The sequence below is a fragment of the Artibeus jamaicensis genome, unplaced genomic scaffold (genome assembly GCF_021234435.1).
Source record: "Artibeus jamaicensis isolate MK-2021 breed Jamaican fruit bat unplaced genomic scaffold, CSHL_Jam_final scaffold_1964, whole genome shotgun sequence".
Taxonomy (NCBI): domain Eukaryota; kingdom Metazoa; phylum Chordata; class Mammalia; order Chiroptera; family Phyllostomidae; genus Artibeus; species Artibeus jamaicensis.
The window spans coordinates 67,640,896-67,660,322 of NW_026522030.1; the positions used below are offsets into that span (position 1 = coordinate 67,640,896).

The 19,427-nt window shown below is 35.1% G+C and overlaps 1 pseudogene; it reads left to right on the top strand.

The window, feature by feature from the left end:
- The first annotated feature begins 9,425 nt into the window (after positions 1–9,425).
- LOC119056852 (uncharacterized) lies at positions 9,426–9,550 on the top strand (annotated as a pseudogene).
- The last annotated feature ends 9,877 nt before the right edge of the window (positions 9,551–19,427 follow it).

A 19,427-nucleotide genomic window follows, 5' to 3' on the forward strand; every position in this document is an offset into this window, starting at 1 on the left:
GGTGTATCTAATCAAGTGATCATTATGCAGACAAAAATGTCCAGTGAATTAATTGACTCTAAGTTGGAAAGAACATTCTCCTAATAATAATGATTCAAATCCTACGCTAAACAAAGTGGTCAAAATTATAGATTAGGGACAAGAGAGTACATTAAAATGTAAGTACTTAATGTGAATGTCAGAGAGCATTTGCATTACTAAAGATAATGGACATTTACATGCACGGTGTTAAGGTGTTTTTCATAAGAACTGCTATTATGATTTCTCATCTAATAATGTAATACTGGTACTTATTCACCTTTGAAACAACAATGAAACCTGACAGGGCCATAAAGTTGGTAACTAGAAGACACTTACCATGCTTGCTAAGGCAGGTCTATATCAGTCTTCCCAGTGTAAAAGGCTTCTATTTGGATTATCAAGGGTTCTGCTTCTATACTCACATTGCCTACATAGAATAATTATGGAATATTCTTATCATTCTTTTTCATCTTTCCCAAATCTTTACTACTGGCATTGTCTAATTATATTCAAAGAATTAACATCAATAAGTAAATACATTCCAAATATTAAAGTGTATATGCTATTTATTGACAATGAGAATTTCTGAGAAAACGCACATGTAAATTTCCATACATTACCTACAACCAAAACCACTGGCATGGAAAATTTCAGTAGTTAAGTTTTATTTTTTCTGTTCTGACCTGGAGATGTCCAGTAATCCCACCTAAAATGTTAGATTCTACTTCATTGTGGTATGTTGTTAATTTCTTTCTCCACTGGCTTTCTGCACCCACAGTACATATCCAATGTTTGAGGAAGATAGGCAAATCTTTATAGACTGGTGGCTGCTGAAATGACTGCTCTTTCCTTAGAGCTAGTGGAATCTCTCCTATGTTCTCCTATTATTTTCTTCTAACAGAGAAAAACAGGCAGTAATAACAAAAGAATATAAACAAATCAACAAGATCTTCTGTTTGTGAGTAGACTATATGTAAGTGAGGTGAACAGTCACACACATATCAGAAGGTTTGGTAGCTCCTCCTAAAAAACAGTCAGCCAGGGCTAATTTGGAACACGTCTGTAATGTATGGGCATTATAATTGTGCTATTAGCCATATTTTTATATTCCCTTTTTTCTTTGTGTCATGCAATGAGAGGATGTTAAATGCTCCATTTAAATAATTCTTTCAATACTAATTTTCTAGATTTTCTTCTGTATAGCCTTTAATTCTATAAACTCTTGTTTTTAATTTTTCATTTCTTTTTTTAAATTAAATTTATTTGGGTGATAATGGTTAATAAGATTATAGAGGTTTCAAGTGTACACTCTGGTTTCTCTTTAGGTCGTATAAATCCTTTGCCTTTTTAAAAAATAACCTTTTGTGATTCTGTAATTATTTATGTTATGTGTTGTTCCGAAGAGACCAGGAAGGTCCAGAAGAAAAAAACAATGTGAACTAAAGACAAGCAGCCATTGCAACAAATAGACATTTGACTGGAAAACAAATGGAAAAAAATGTTTTAAGAAGGAGGATGCAATTGGTTATGTCAAATGCTAACAAGTTATATAAGAAGAGGACTTAGAACTAACTTTTGGACATAATGAAGTGGTGATAATTGGCCTTTACAAGAGCTGTTTCTGTGGAACTAGAGAATAAACGCTCAAATGAAGTTGATTCAAGAAAGAATAAGAAGAGAGGAATTGGAAACTGCAAGTATACTTAATTTTTTGAGGACTTTTCCTAATGGGGAAAAGAGAAATGGACAGCATTTGGAGATAACTGTGAGGTCAAGAAAAAAATTAAATGGAAAAAATTAATGGCACATTCTTAAGCTAATGAGAATGACCTCCCAAAACAAAAAACTTGAAAATTAAGAAACAGAAGGAAACTGTTGCTGGAGAAGTATATGCAAGGAAGAAATGAGTCCTTCTAGTACATGATGGAAAGGACTGATAGTAGATAAAAGCCGCACAATTTTTCCCTAAATAACTAAAATGAGAGAGAGAGAGTATATGGTACGGATGTACAAAAGTTAATTTAATTGTATAGAAATGAGTCTATTGTTAAGGAACTAATAATCAAGGACATTTGACAGAGCAGAGGAATAGGCTTAGCAATGCGAGAAGTATAGAGATAAGAAATGATATTTAAGAACCTAGAAGAGAAAACAGGCTAAGGGAAAAGTTCAGATCTTGTTTCGTTTTCTTTCTTTCTAATGTTTAAAAGAGGACAGGTTAATTTTACCAAGTTTGATATTTGAAAAAGAAAATTTAAAAAGGAAGAAGATGAAATACTTTTATTGTATTCTACTTGTGTTCTTCATGTGTATCTGAACGTCATTTGAATTTTTCCTAAAGTCCTGGAGGGCTGGTTGTTGTAAATTTTGACTATCAGCTTAGATAGCAAAAATATTAAGAGAGCTAATGTGGACAGTCACAGTTGGGGAAATGTTTGTGTTCTCTCTGTATATAATACTGTGCAGGGATAGTTTTAAGTGTTATAGTCGTGGAGGTCAACCCACAAGTTAGACTCCAATGCTGGCATCAATTAAATATATCAAATAGAAAATGAAAGTAAAGAATATTAAATATTCATAAAATGATCTATCATTACTTTGTTTAATCAAGAATAAAGACAACGCAAAATACAGATTTATTAAAAACTGCAAGATATATGAGTCGTATGCAAAGAGGGACATAAATGAGGTCACTCCAGACTTACTAGAAGTCTAAGATTATCAAATAAATGGAGTTAGCTGATAAAATCATGCACCTTCCCAATTCCTGTTACATGCCAGGAGGATCATCTGCTGAACAAAGATAAGTCAGAAATTGAAAGCAAATTGGGATATTGGATAAATCAAAAGGAGAGTTAAAGCAAAATACAAAACAATGATATATCACTATTTTTAACAAGTCCAGGAAGCATTTTTCATTTCATAAATAGCTTAAACTTGTCAAGATATAAAAAACTAAATATTTTGACGTAATCATTATTTCTTATTTTTTTTAAGTTCTTTGTTATTAGAGAGTGGGGACAGGCAGGAGAAAGAGAGGGAGAGAAACATTGATGTGTGAGGGAAACATCAATTGGTTGCCTCTGGCATGCGCTCCAACCAGGAACCTGCCAGCAATCTAGGCATGTGCTTTGACCAGGAATCAAAACAGTGACCTTTTGCTTTGCCAGAGGACACTCAATCAACTGAGCCATACAAGTCAGGGGATCTCCTTCTACTTTTTACCATAAGAATCTCTGAACACTATTTATTTAATCAACAAATATTTATTGGGTACCTTCTATATGCCAGGCACTATTGTAAGCCCTGAGGAAAGAGCAGTGAATAAGGAAGACAGAACTTCTTCCTTTCCAGGGCTTAAAATTAGTAGATGAAAGCGATAAACATATTATTACATTACATATTGTTAAGTGCTGTGAACAAAAATAAAGAATGTAAGATAATATACTGTTAATGTAGACGGTTTATTCAAGAGTATAGTCACAATCTCATAGAGTCAGTTACTACAAAATGTAAAACAGGTATAAATTTGATTAGCAACACTTGAGATTATGAACTCTCTCCATGTGTTCCAAATTGAGCTCAGTTGGTTTTAAGTACTTCCTTATGTCTGCCCTCGCCCTGAATGGTTAATGAGAAATTTAGTCCATAACTTTTGCAGGAACTATTTTCTCTTACTTAGAGACATGTGGGACTACATACTTAATAACTTTGGGAAGCTTGAGGAAAGACCACAGGTTTATGCTTCATTTTCCCCACAAAGATGTTCATTGTCCAAGGCTGTGTGGGCCATTCAAAGGCACAAGTTGCTGATGCTGTGGACCAATTTGAAGCTCTCCTTGCTGTTGTTTCCAAGGTTCTGTTACTTATACTTCAGTCATCAAAATGCTCCCTTAAATGTGTTTACAGCTCAGGGTCAGTGTGGAAGAGCAAGTACATATATGTCTTAAACCTCAAAGCATACAACTGACAAAACTTAAAAAAAAACTTCTGTGTTCTTAGAGTTACCACACTCCTTTTTTAAAAAGCCTAGAATCCAACCAGTATCACATAGTTCAGTTCTTACCTTCCCAAGTCTCTTATATGTTCCAAGAGAGGAAGGGAAAAAGAATCCCTGGGAAAGGGGGTACATTGATTTTGAAAGAGTCAACCTACAGAAGAGGATGAAAACATTCTTTATCTAGAGAGTAACATTTGTCAAGCTGTAAAGTTATGCTTTATGCCTTTTACTCTATTGTATCTCATGGATAAAAAGATATTGCCACCAAAGTTGTGTTGTCAGCAAGCATTGTGGCAGTCTTCACAGTCAAACCCAGTTTTAGTTAAGAGGTGATTTTTTACGCCAGGAGGAAAATATAATTGCTATTCCCATAGTATAAGCAGGATGCTGATGAAGCAGACCTGGGCACTCTATGGAGAGAAAACTGCCATGCCAAGCACAATGGCAAAAGACATTCCTGACTTAAGAAGTAAAGAAGGCATTTGGATTGCTCACAGCAGAACAGTATAAGGAAATCAACCAAGCTGCCCAAAAGGCTGCATACAAGGTGAACTTTGACATTTAGATAGTCTGCAAAAACCGACTATGTCGAAATCACAATTCAGGTCATGAAATGAAGAAACAACATCCCAACAGTAAATGGCAGGTGATCAGACACCACAGGACTCAGAAAAAAAGGGGTCAGTTTATTAGATGCAGCACAAGAAAAATGGCATCAAACCTCCCCCGGAGCAATGACTATGACTTAACCTAGCAGGTTGGGGAGAATCACTGTTTCTCTAATAACAAAGAACTATGAATTTATGAATAAGTTTATGTTCATGGGAATAAAAGTATACAAAACATACATTTTACATAATAAAGCAAGCATTTTCTTTATACTACTTTGAATGACTTTGTTCAATTTTAATGAATATTTTAAATAATGTCTACAGAGAAAGAACCTCTCTAATCACTGAGTGTATCCTACCTATTAATTTTACCTGATTATGCTAAAGATTATCTATAAATTATAGAACAGACTCCTTCCTCCCGGAAATCCACACATGGAAACTAGAGAGGAGGGCTGAATCTAAAAGCAGGAAGGTAGACCAATGAGCAAGGAGAATGAACTTTATGGAGCTGATTTATAATTTACTAAAACCTTGGTAAACTCTATACCTAATATGATGAGATACTAATCACAAAATCAAATTCAGGATACAATGTGTTTTGTTAGCATGTCACAAGCAAAATAAAAGTGAATGGAAAAAGAGATACATAGATTATATATTTTCTATCACTTTAAAACAAGAAACCATTTGGATCATTAATATGAAAGAAAATCATTATTCAAATGAAACAAAAGAAAAAATAAACAAATGGGGCTGCATTAAACTAAAGGAAATCATTTTCATGCTGAAGGAAACCATTAACAAAATGAAATGACAACCCACTAAATAGGAAAACATATTCAACAATGATACATCTAATAAGTGGTTAATACCCAAAACTTATAAAGGACTCAGAAAACAACAGAAACACACACACAAACAAAATCCCAAACAATGTAATTTAAAAATGGGCAAAGGACCAGCATAGACACTTCTCCAGAGATGATATATAGATGGCCAACAGGCACATGAAAAGATGCTCAACATTACTAATTGTCAGAGAAAAGAAAAATCACAATGAGATATATCACCTCGCAACTGTCAGAATGGTTATCATGATTAAATCAATAAACATCAAGTGTTGGAAAGATGTGAAGAAAAGGGAACACTTGTGCACTATGGGTAGGAATGCAGACTGGTGCAGCCACAGTGGAAAGCAGTATGCAGATACCTTAAAAACAGAACTGCCTAAAGACCCAGTGATTCCACTTCTGGGAATTTATCCAAAGAAAACTGAAATACTAATGTGAAAGAATATATGTACCCCTATGTTTTTGTGGTAGCCTCATTTATAATAGCCAAGATTTGAAAGCAGTCCATGAGTGCACCAGAAGATTAGCAAATAAAAAAGCTTTGGTGCATTTGCAGAATAGAATACTACTCAGCTGTAAAAAAAAAAAGAAGAAAATCTTACACTTTACAACAACTTGGATGGACCTGGAGAGCACTATGCTAAATGAAATAAGCCAGTTAGAGAAAGACAAGTGCCATATGCTTTCACACATGTATGGAATCTAATAGGCAAAATAATCTAACAAACAAAATAGAAATGGAGTTTATATAGATAGAGAAAAGACTGAGAGCTTTCAGAGGTGAGGCGTGTTATAAGCCTGGGTGAAAAAAGAAAGTGAAGGGTTGAAGGAAAAGCAAACAAAAAAACTCAAGTCACTGACCACAGTATGGTGATTACTGGGGGGAAAGGGGAGTGGGATGAGGTAGAAGAGGGTAAAGGGAGAGATAGATGGTGATGAAAGGAGACTTGAGTTGGGGTGGTAAACAAGCAATACAATATACAGATGATGTATTACAGAATTGTATACCCAAAACATATATAATTTTATTAACCAATGTCACTTCAATAAATTCAAAAATAAATAGGAAGGAAGGAAAGAAGAAAAAAGAAAAGAAAAAAAGAAAAAATCATTCCAGTTTTTGGCAGTTCCTCTGCTTGGGTCCATGTCTCTCCATTCTTTGCCTTTATCTTCATAAAGCCATCTTCTCTTCATCTTTTATGTGTCTCTGTTATAAGGACACTCTCGTTGGCATTCTAGGTCCACCCAGGCACTCCAGGATGATCTCCTTATCTCAAGATTCTTCATCACACTTTTTTTTTTCAAATAAAGTAACACAGGTTCCATGGATTAGTACCTGGGCCATCTTTGGTGGATCACTGGCATTTTTTAGCCTGCTGCTGTGCTCAGTAAAGGTTAAGAGGCTTTCTCTGTTATATACCATATTTTTAGGATTATAAAATGCACCAGATCATAAGACACACCTAGGTTTTAGAGAAGGAAAATAAGAAAAAAAATTCTGAAGCAAAAAATGTGGTAAAATATTTAATAACATAAATAACAATATTTCACCAATGTAAATGTGAACTACATTTACTAGCCAGGTAAGCTACATTCAGACTATAAGACACACACCCATTTCTTCCCAAATTTGAGGGAAAGTGTGTTGTATAGTCCGAAAAATACAGTATGTGATCCCTTCTGAAACAGAATCTGTTTATATCTACCATGTGAGCCTGGGAAACAAGAATTTTATCCTCTTTTGTCTTTAACCACCTGGCTTATTTTACTTAGAAAAATACCATATGATCTCACTTTTAACAGAAACCTAAATAACAAAACAAACAAGAAAAATATAACCAAAGACACTGAAATAGAGAACAGGCTGACCGTGACCAGAAGGGAGAGGGGAGGGAATTTCAGGGGAAAAGGGGAAGGGTTCACAGGAACAAGTATAAGGGACACATGAACAAAAACTAGGGGGAGGGGTTGGAAATGGGAGGGAGGTGGGGAGCACTGGGTGGGGGGGCTGGAACGCGAGTAAAAGACAGAAAACTGTACTTGCACAACAATTAAAAACAAACAAACAAACAAATAAATAAAATAATTTTATTCTTTTTACTTTCAGAAAGTATGTTTGTGAGACTGGCCTGTCACTAGTGGATGCAGAAAAAATATTTTTTCACGAAAATTTGAGAATAACCAAAAATTAAGGACAACCTTAAAACTGACTTATTTTCTAGCTATCAGACATAGTCTCTTAAATACAAGATAAATATTAAGATTACTTTATCAAGAAGAATGCACTCAACTAAATACAGTTTAACAAGCAATATTTCTCAAGTAATAACAGTATCTAAATTTTCTGCAATGCTTATATTTATATAAAACTGTGGCGCATTAACATATTCAGTAATTTGAATTTAGTGTCTATTCAAAGCAGAGCCAGAAAAAAATGTTGAGACTTTAAAAGTAGGCCACATATGTAAAACAAAACATGTTTAAGGACCCTAGCTTGGCAGATGGCTGAGGGAGAAATCACAAAGTGGTATGGTGAGACGTTTGAATTTTTTTTTAAAAAAGCAATTATAAACTGTCAACTAATGCATTATTAATTGCTCTAAAACTTCTTCTCTCCAAAATATACTAAAAGGCACAATCTTTTACACACTAATGCATGCTAAAGCACTTTCCTTATCATACACAAAAAAAAACCAGATTTAAGATTAAAGCTTAGAGCCCACCTACATAGTAATTTTTAAATTTTACATAAAAATAATTCTACAGTGTTCAAAGTAATGCTTACAAAGTTTAAATAAATAATAAAACAATCAGGACCGTCAACCTAAATTTTCTTTCACTCAAATGGAAAATATTGATGATGAAAGTGGAATGGGAATTACCTTCCACCTTTTCATTTATTTCAATCCACAAAGTAACTTTCTCTTGGTATATTAACATGCTGTTAGTTACTACTTAGGTAATCACTAATCTGAATAACTACTTAGCTGACCAAATCTTCAACTATACAAAAACTGTCTTCACCTCAGAATATTAGAGATGGTCCCTTTAAAAACACTGGAGGACACTATAGAATGCAAATGTAGATGTACCTTCCTGAGCACTTAGTGCTCCTGGTCCCAGATACACTCCAGATTTACATACGTCTCATTTGAGGTCCCGCTGTTGACAGCATTCAACTCCTTTCCCTAATGTGCTTTCCCTTCCTAACTCCCCACATTAACAGAGTTTGCTTAGGCTTGTAAATTTGAAGAGTAACCTCTCTCATGCCTTGATCTCTTAGAAAAAATGAATTTATGCTCGCCATGAAACTTTGATTAAAAGAGCATTCTAAGACATTGCTAGCCTTGCTGATACTACATGGCAAGTACCTCCTTGTTTCATCACTCCCTGTTTTATGCTACTGCACCAAAGGCTGAGCCTTGTGATGTCACATTGTCACATCTCTGCTCAGTTTTTTTTGTGTGTTTATTTTGTTTTGCTTTTTTTTTTAACTTCATTACTCCTTAAGTAAAGAGAAAGGTGTAGATGGCCTTGGTGGCTTGCTCTGTTTCCTCTTTTAGTAGCTTAGGGAGAAATTAGCTCAACCTTGGGAGATAGATCCCTTGCCTTAAGAAAGATAACTGATGTGTGTTTTTCAATGACTAAGCCCTTGGGTAGACTTGGCAGATAAATTACAAAGTGCCCAGTTAAATTTTATTTCGTAAAACAATGAATACTATTTTAGCTTAAGTATTACATGAGGCATATTTATAGTGAAATTTTACACTCATCGTTTATCTAAAATTCAAATTTAACTGCCCATCTTGTTATTTTTCCCCTAAATCTGGCAACCTTACCCTGGTCATTACTTTTTTCCTCTCTGTTGGTGACTCAGACACTACCTCAGCGGGTCATTGAAAAATAGGTACATAGAAGCATTTATGTGAAAAAAATCTCAGCTTCACACAGTGGCAGTATTGTAGTCAATGAATTTTATCTGAAACACGATTATTGCTAATTGAAAAAATTTCCCAATACTTGAAAAAAATCTCAATCTGGTTTGTGTTGGCTCCATGGTTGGAGTATCATCCTGTAACCCAAGGCTTGAGGGTTTTATTACCAGCCAGGGTGCATATCTAGGCTGTGGGTTTACCCCAGGTCCAGGCGCAGGTGCATCCAATCCCCAGCCGGGACACATGGGATGCCTGGTCCCAGCATGGATCTCTGGCCTGGGTGCACATGAAGGCAGGCAATGGATGCTTCTATCACATTGATGCTTCTCTCTCTCTCCTTCCCTCATTCTTTCTATAAATGCAAATGAAAATGTCGTCAAGTGAGGATATACAATTTTTTTAATTAAAGAGAAAATCTACTTACATAAAAAATCACTGCTCCAACTGACATGACCCTGAAAATGTTCTACTGTTTTTGATTTTGAAAAAAGATCTGCCTCCTTACATACAATCACAGCTTTCACCTGCCTTCCATATTTTTATAATTATGACTATATTTTTTCTGTTATGATTCATGTTTATTCTAGAAAAATTAAAAATTCAGAAATGGAAAGTCAAAGTGGTTGCTTCTGCTCTATGATGATAATAATAAAACTATTAGTATTTTAGAAGTTATTTATGTTATGAGCTCATTTAATTATCACAGAAAAAGCACAAGATACTTCCATTATATAGTCTATTATATAACCTGTGTTTACTAAGGAATCTAGAGCTCCAGGAATAACCTTTAAAGACATGAAGCTAGGAAACAGCAGAAAAAGAATATAATCTGAGATCTAACTCAAAAGTCCACTCCACTATGTTCTTTCTGTGCTGATGACATGTTGCTATCTTTCATCACAGGCCTCCTTTCAAGGACTGTTTTGCATATGATTAATCATAGTAGATATGAACTTTTCCTAAACAAAGGATTTTTTAAATATGTTTTCAAAGAAGTATAATTTTACAAATAGTAATACACTATTTGTAAAATAGTGTATTTTACAACCCCAACCTCTGTCATGACAGATTGATTCCTTTGGCTACCCTTCCTCTCCTACTGAACATGGTTAATATGAACATTTTTCACAAATAACTCATAATTTCCCAGAAGATATCATATAATGCAGAGAATCCTCCATACAAACACAGAGCTGAGCACAAAACAACAGTCCTGTTACTCCAACAGCCTTTAATTAGGTGCATGTATTTTGGGAGGTTCTTTACACATATTCTCTGTAACCTTCACAAACCTGCAAGACAAGTGTTGCTAAGCATATCTCAAAGATAAGGAACTGAACCTCAAAGATATTAACTAGTATCTTCAAGGTAAAAACAAACAAACAAATAAACAACTTTGTGGGGATAAGAAAAAGGTTTCCCTCTCTTTGAGTGCAAGTAGATCATTGGCTGAATGATCAGCCAACTGAGAGAATCTGGGCAGTGCACACCCTGCACAACCATACACAGTTGGTCTGTTCTACGTGGAAAAGCAAGCAAGTCATTGTTTTAAAGTCAAGTTGTCATACACCAACATGCATATGTATCCACTATGCTATATAATCTCTGAATCTTCCCATTTCATTATGAAACCTGACATGTTTTGTGATATCTTCAGAGCTCCTATATCAACATTGCTCCTACAAATCACCCACAGTTCCCCAGCTCCCACTCCAAACTTAATGACAACACCCATGGCTGCTGCATCTTCTCCTTTCTCTTCTGAGTCACAATATGCTCAGAGAAAAACATTAATACTAATGTATTAATTCAATGCTAGTCAACCCTATTAGACCCTGGTTGAAGTTGTGGGCTTAACTTGTTTCATGTGGTAAGAAACCTAAAAAGTTGGGAAATTTAAATTATTGATGAATATTTTGATACTTTAATTATTCTTAGAATTTTGTTTGTTTTTTATTTAAGGAATTCATACTGGACATACATGCAAAAGAAAGACGCCTTTGTAAATGGAAGAGTAACCACTACCTGTATCTATGGCCAGACCCACCTGAAGAACTGCCCAGTGGGTTGAATGGTGCAGCAATAAATCAATTGGCTAATTGTATGCTAATTACTATCACTCTGGCTATGGTAACCAAGAACAACCTCCAGCAAAGATACCCTTTCCTCCCTAGACTCTAGATTAAGTGCATACAAACTCTCCCAGGGCCATGGGTTCACCTACCATGGTAAATACTGAATAGATTCTATACTCTTGGTGAGCTCTATAACTTTAACCATGAGAAACTAATAAAAATCTTCAAAGTCATATCTACTTATGCCATAACTTACATTTGATGTTTTATTTATACAGAAATTCTTTACATAAGTTATTTGCTAGTGAGATATACAATGGGTTAACAGACTCAAGAGAGATCCAATTATTATTTTTACCAGAACTGAAATCTGATCCAGATTTTTGGCCTTGCCCATCACACAATATTCTACTTCATTTGTACATCAAGCTTATTATTTGCTTCCTTATTCTTTTTGCTAAAAATGAGGCACAAATATATTTAAGAAAGATAGGATAAATGTTTATACAGGATGGCAGCTTTTTTATCAAATCCAGGGAAGAGAAATTGGATTTTATCAAATCCAATTTCTAAAATAGATGAGCAGTACCACCCCTAGGGCATATGGAGCACTGACCAACTTATTTGTGGGGTTCCCAAATAAGTACTTTGATTAAATTTTATTAGAAAACTCATGGAACCCCAAATTAGTAAGTTATTAATAAAAATATAAAATGATAGGTAGGGAAGAGTTCCTTGTATTTATTATTGTCCAGTCATTAGACATGAAGATTCTATATAGTGACCAAGTTCACCTCTTTCTCCTCAAATCCATAAATTATCTTTTTTATTTTCTACTTGGGAAATATGCTGCTCCTGGTTAATTTTAAATTGCCTAGCTAGAGAAAATGCATCAATACTTATTGTTCACAGTACCAGGTTTTATATAACCAGTGTTCATTGAAATAATATGGAACTTCTCATCCTTATAGTTCTCTAATATGATTTACATACTGATAATTGCACAATTTCTTATAATGCTGTAGTGTCCATTGTGCTAACTATGAATATTGACTTCCGTCAACTCAAAAGTTACTACTCTGCGTTATTGACAATTTGGGCCACAAATACTATGTCATTTACATTAAACATAAATTATTTAAGCAATTATTATTTTACTGTCAAGTTAATTGTACCATTCATAATTTTATATAGGATAAACATAGAATAACACATCTTCCAACAATGCATTCTCCTTAACTCTTTAGGTCTCAACCAAAGATTTTTTAGAAGGTAATTTATTACAATGTTGGCCATACCCCTACTTTCCACACACAACCAATAGTGGAAGGATAGACAAAGATCTCATGGGCAGAATAATTGTTTTGTTTTTTTATTTTAAATATATTTTATTGATTATGCTATTACAGTTGTCCAATTTGTTCCTTTTTATTGCCCTCTGCTTTGTACTCCACTCACCATCATTTGCCCACCTTGGTTCATGTCTATGGTCATACATATAAGTTCTTTGGCTTCTATATTTCCTACTATTCTTACCATCCCCCTGTCTACTTTCTACCTACCATTTATGCTTCTTATTTTTTGTACCTTTTCCCTCATTCTCTCAGCTCCCTATTCCTACTGATAATCCTCCATGTGATCTCCATTTCTGTGAATCAGTTCCTGTTGTTTGCTTAGTTTGTTTTTATTTTTAGGTTCAGTTGTTGATAGTTGTGAGTTTGTTGTCATTTTGCTGTTTGTGTTTTTATCTTCTTTTTTTCTCAGAATAATTGGTTTAACTGATGTGAGGAGTGCCTACTCTTTATCTAGCATGACTTAAGACTAACCTGGGAATAGTACAATATTGCTGAGATTGGATACAAGAAAAGACATCAACTTAAAGTTTCATTGTCTTTGAGGAGAAAAAGTCATAAAGGTCTTTGAAAGACATAGGCTCTGCTCCAGCATTGGGCACAGAGACTGTAAAGGGGGTTGAGTGACTACCATGAGTGCCAGTAGCATGGAATTCACAGAGTAATAGATACCTACTGCTAGTCCTGATGCTCTCAGTTACTGTATACTAGAGGCTACACCACATTTGAAACATACATAAATAACAATAGGAAACCAATAGTAATGGAAAGGAAACTGGGACTCAAATCAAAGGAGTGGACCAGAAAGAGGAAGAAAATGACCAAACAGAAAAGGATGAAGAAATAAGAATTCAAAAAAATGAGGAGAGGCTTAGGAACCTTCAGGACATCTTTAAACGCTCCAACATCCAAATTATAGGGGTACTAGAAGGGAAAGAGGAACAGCCACAAGTGGAAAACTTATTTGAACAAATAATAAAGAAGAACTTCCTCAATCTGGCAAAGGAAATAGACTTCCAGGAAATTGAGGAAGCTCAGAGAGTTCCAAAGAAGTTGGACCCAAGAAGGAACACACCAAGGCACATCATCATTACATTAGTCAAGATTAAAATGAAGGAGAGAATTCTAGAAGCAGCAAGAGATAAGGGGACAGTCACCTACAAAGGAGTTCCCATCAGACTGTCAGCGGATTTCTCAAAAGAGACCTTACATGCAAAAAGGGGCTGGAAAGAGGTATTCCAAGTCATGAAAACCAAAGACCTGCATCCAAGATTGCTCTATCCAGAAAAGCTTTCATTTAGAATGGAAGGGTAGATAAAGTGCTTCTCAGATAAGATCAAATTCAAGGAGTTCATCATCACCAAGCCCTTATTATATGAAATGTAAAAGGGACTTACCTAAGAAAAAGAAGAGAAAAAAGATGAACAGTAAAAGGACAGCAAACTCACAGTTATCAACAACCACACCTAAAACAAAAGCAAACTAAAAGGACAGCTAGATCAGGAGCAGAACCATAGAAATGAAGATCACATGGAGGGTTAGCAACAGGGGAGTGGGAGAAGGAGATGGGGGGAGAAGGTACAGAAAATAAGTAGCATAGACAGTAGGTAGAAAATAGATAGGGGAGGGCAAGGATAGTAGGGAAAATATAGAATCTAAAGAACTTGAGACACGTGGTCATAAACTAAAGAGGGGAGTGGTGGAGGAGGGGGTGTGCAGGGTGGAGGGGAATGAAGGGGGGAAATAGAACAACTGTACTGGCATAATCAATAAAATATACTTTTAAAAAAGAATTTACGCATGAAATCACACAGATAGCTTAAGTCCAACATTTGGTAGTGGGTTATTGGTAATCCAGACCCTGAGCCCAACCTTCTTTTTTTTTAAATAATTAAGAATCAGAAAGCACCATTTAGAAATCCCAGCACATAAAATCTATTGAAAAATATCATGCTGGTCAGTGGAAATAATTGAGTCAGTTGACAGACCTGGACTGGAGCATAAGGACCTTAGACAACTGTATAAGACAATTATGAAGCTCATTGGGTCATGTGGTCAACCTCTTGCATGGAGCTAGAATTCAGAGAACATGTAGATGTAGATTGGAGAGTGGTGGACAATAGGCCCTGACATTCACTAATGTGGGGCAACTCTGCTGGATACATCCAGCCCTGGCTTGTCCCAGGTAATTCAAGCAAAACTTACACTTTTCAAAAAAGTTATCCCAAAGAGTAGTTCCATTTGAGTACTTGGCTGGATCTAAAGGGGACACTAAAGATAATAAAATTGTGCTTAAATTACATGGCCTAAGACCCTCAATGTTTATAAGAGAACTAGCTCTATATCTCAGCTCTTCTGACATTCCAGAGCTCTGGTCCTGCCAGTTATTATTTCAAAAGATCCAGGACTTGAAAGAAAAAGTTCATTTTCTCAACCTCCTCAAAATGATTCCTACTTATAACATTTCTAGGAAGCAGTCTTCTATTCACACTTAAACATTTCCAATTATTGGAAACTTACCACCTACTAACACAACATTTGCTCTCCAAAGAATAGATCAAAGAAGGTGGTGTGGCTTTTTAAATGGCATTTCTTCCAATGTTTGAGAGTAATAATAAGTCTTTCTGTAGCCACCTCTTTCTTAGGTTAAATGCCCTGCTTCCTTAGTGTTGGATGAAACACATCTAAGCCCTCTCAGCATTCTGAGTATACTACTTTGTTCTCATCTTAACATATGAGTAAAGTCATTATATAAGATCTGAATCTCATTTTCACAGACATTTATAAGGATTTTCTTGTTATGCAGTTTTTATTGCTTAATTATTTACCATGTTTGACTGAAAGTGAAATTTTGAATTTCTTAATGCTTCATTCTCCCAATAGATTTTCATTATTCTCTAGATGGATTATTAGCTCTTCAAAGTTATGTCTCCATGAAAAACTTAATAAAGTGACCAATGAAGAAACCCAAATATAAGTTTGATTTAGATATAAATAAAAATTCACTCATTGTTATATAAGAATTATATAAATAAGTGAACATTAAAATAACACAGAGTGGTTGAGGAAAAATCGTATTTACCTAATGTCCTGATTATATCATGAAAAAACTCACAACACTTACATTCATCTAAGCCAGTTACATAAAAAAAATATTTTAAGGTTAAATAAAAATTTTTGTCGAGTGCCTGAAACAATTATAAAATAAGCACATATGGTTTGCTTAAGTCATTTTCTTTCTAGCAGCTGTGACTGAATTCCCAAAAGACTTCACTTTAGGCAAATATGCGTTAACACAAAAATCAAAATATAGCCACATTTCTCTCTGAAAGTTATGGATGAATTGGTTGAGAAGTTATAGTCTTTCTACTACTTGTTTCACCAATAAGTCCTTACCTGACATATCATTAGGAAGGTAAAAAATAAAGAATAGTTTATTGTGATGATCTCAGCCAGCTTTGGCAATCAAAGAGAGCTTAGATATTAATAAAAAGTTAAATGTCCTATACCAAGTTCTTAAAATAAATCAGTTTCCCACATCATGTTAGACTCTACCCACTGGCGATTATTTTCATTGATTTGTTGTTTTATTTATTTATGCAATTGGAAGCTTCAATAGGCTTAAATCCCTTTGATGCACCAAATTAATCTAAGAAATAAATGTTTATTTTGTTTGCAAAAGTTGACCATCATTACATTGTCTAGCTTCTGTGATTTGCACATGATCTGCAGCAATGTGAATGTGATTATACGTCCTTGAGTTGGACTGCCTGAGTTCAGATTCTGTTTATCTTATGCAATAGCTCTGTAACCTTGGTCAAGTAACATGGAAGTAATAAGATCTAATACGAGTAATTTTTAATGTGCATTACATTTCAGGAGATGCTTTTCTTATCTGTAATTGTATTTGTCCTCAGTAACTGTCTCAGAATAATAGGGTAATCTTTCTTTCTTCCATTCAATTTGTGTTTATTCAGAATCTACTTTGTGTCAGGATATACTGCATTAAAAAGATGGACAAGGTCTGCACCTTCATAGAAATGGCCTTCTATCAGGGATAAACAGACAATAACATACGAACAAAGTGATACAGAAGATAATTTCAGATAGTGACAATTGCTAAGGAGTTAGTAAAATTGGGAACTGAGTCAGGTTTATATAGGTTAACCAGTGAAGACCTCCCATGAAAAGGTGACTTTAAACATTAGAATTTGAATGAAGAAATGAAATCAGCTAGAAGTAGATCTGGGTGAGTAGATGTTATGGGAATTTTCCCAAGTAACTGTTCTATAGACTAACATATTAGGTAGGTTTCAGAAGAGACAAAAGTCAACCAATGTTAACTAAATGTAGTTTTTGTATATCATTTATAACTTAATAAAACTGTTTTTAAAAAGTCAGCTGAAGTGTACCAAGGACATGGAGGATGAAGAGAGAGGGTGTCAGAAAGGAAGCCAGGACCAGAATTCTTCAGTAGTGTGCTGGTTCATGATCAATAAGAGACTTCTCCATGCTCACTCAAGAGCCACTAGATTTTAGACATTCTCACTCCAAATAATATGTTGCACTTTTACTTTATAAGATGTCTTGCTTGATAAACCAGACTGCTTGACAGAACCCAGCAAAAAGAACTTGTTCATTTTAGAGTATACTTGTAATGAAACATTTATATCTTCTGATCAACTGGTGGTCTTATTATCATCACCAGTCATTACTGAGTACTTCTAGTGTAGCACGTAGTAAGCTAAACACTACATATTTCAAATGATGTGTTCTACCAATAACACTGTGAAGATGGTAATGTTTTAAAAACAATGTAACTTAGATATACACTATTTAAAAGCTAACCAAAAGAAACACCCAGTAATAGTGATAACTGACACAGGACTACTGTTTCCCATAATGGATGTTTTGATGTAAGTCATGTTAAACTGGTTAATGGTTAAACATGTTAAACTGGAAGAATAGTAGTACACATTAATTTCACCAGAACATTCAGGCACCTTATTCAAACATCCCTCTTAAGTATTTCAAAACTTGTAAGGGTAGAATTTAATGATTGTGATAAAGTTTGTTTTAGACAAGCTCAAAGTGTAGGCAATATATAATTAACACATAGGTTGTTAGGCAGTCATCTTACTACCAACATGCTTATGTTTATCTCATCTGACTTTATTTTTTTCAAAGAGATATTTTATTTTTGTGTATATGCATATATTCATATGTATTAGATATAAAATAAGTAAGCCACCCAACCACACATAAGTAGCAACATCTACTCTGTATGCTAGATTAAATCAGTGCTGTGGGTTAATATATTTTTAATTTTTTCCTAACGAGGAATATCAAGTTTCCTCCACATATCTCATCAATTTTTTTAGAGGTCGGTTGGTTTGAATCAGGAATACACAAGAAATGCACGTTGTACGTCCCTGACTCTACTTCAGTCTTTGAATCTAAAGGTTTCTCTCCCCTGTCGTTTTTAATGCCTTGCTACTTGTTGAGGAAAGTGGGCCATTTGTCTTTTCGAGTTTCCCGTATTCTGGGTTTTGTTGATCATACCCCAGTAGTAGTGCTGTTTAACACATTCTTCTATCGCCACACTTCCTATAAGCAGGCAGTTGGATCTAGAAGCTTGATCAGACTCAGGGTTCTTTTTGGGAGGGATAAGAATGTGTCATTGTGTTGTTGTTTCCATTAGGTGGCCCATAATGTCTGGTGATCTTTTCCATAATGTTAGTGGCCATCGATGACCACTGCCTTGGTCCATTATTTTATTAGGGTCTTGAAAATGCTGATATTCAAATTTTGCCATCCCTTATTTATTGGCTAGCATAATTTTCTCACCAACTATTTAATTATTCGAGATAAAGTTTATATAGATCTTAGCTTGGGTTTCCAGGGAAGCAGAGATGGGACACAGGCTTTGTTGAGGAGCTCAGGATGGAAGGGGGCTGGACAAAGAAGAGAGAGTCCATTCAAGGGAGCCTGGCCCTTGAGAGAACAAGAGGCTGCTGCTTCAGCGACCTGATTGGTCCGTTCTGTGTGACTTGATTTCTGAGAAGCTATATAGACTGAGTCTCAGGATAGTTCATCTTGGTGGGGCAAAGGAGGAATATTCATTTATCAGCTTTCATCCTCCGCTGGTAGAATTTTGGAACATGGAGCATTAACTCACAAACCCTTGAGGGTAGTGATATATGGGCACCTGAATTTCCATGGTTCCCTGCACTGACGTTAACAGAAAAGCACTGGGGGGAGGAAGGACATAAGGCTATTTCCGGTCGTTCCCGCATGAATTAGACAGAGGCCACCTAGCACTTACTGCAGTGGTCGCTCACCAGGTTGGTCCTTGTTTGTTGGGCATCTTGAGTATACAGACCTTGAATTTTTTTCAAGAAAAAGGATTTCTAAATGCTAATTCTAATTCCAATGTAATATTGCTTAACTTCTTTGATTTTTATATTTATCTCTTTTATACTGAAAAACTTAATGCTTAAGGTCATTAACATACTTACTACTAACACTGATTACTGAACGGCAGTCTGTTTTTAACCTTCCTGGCATCCTTCCAGTATA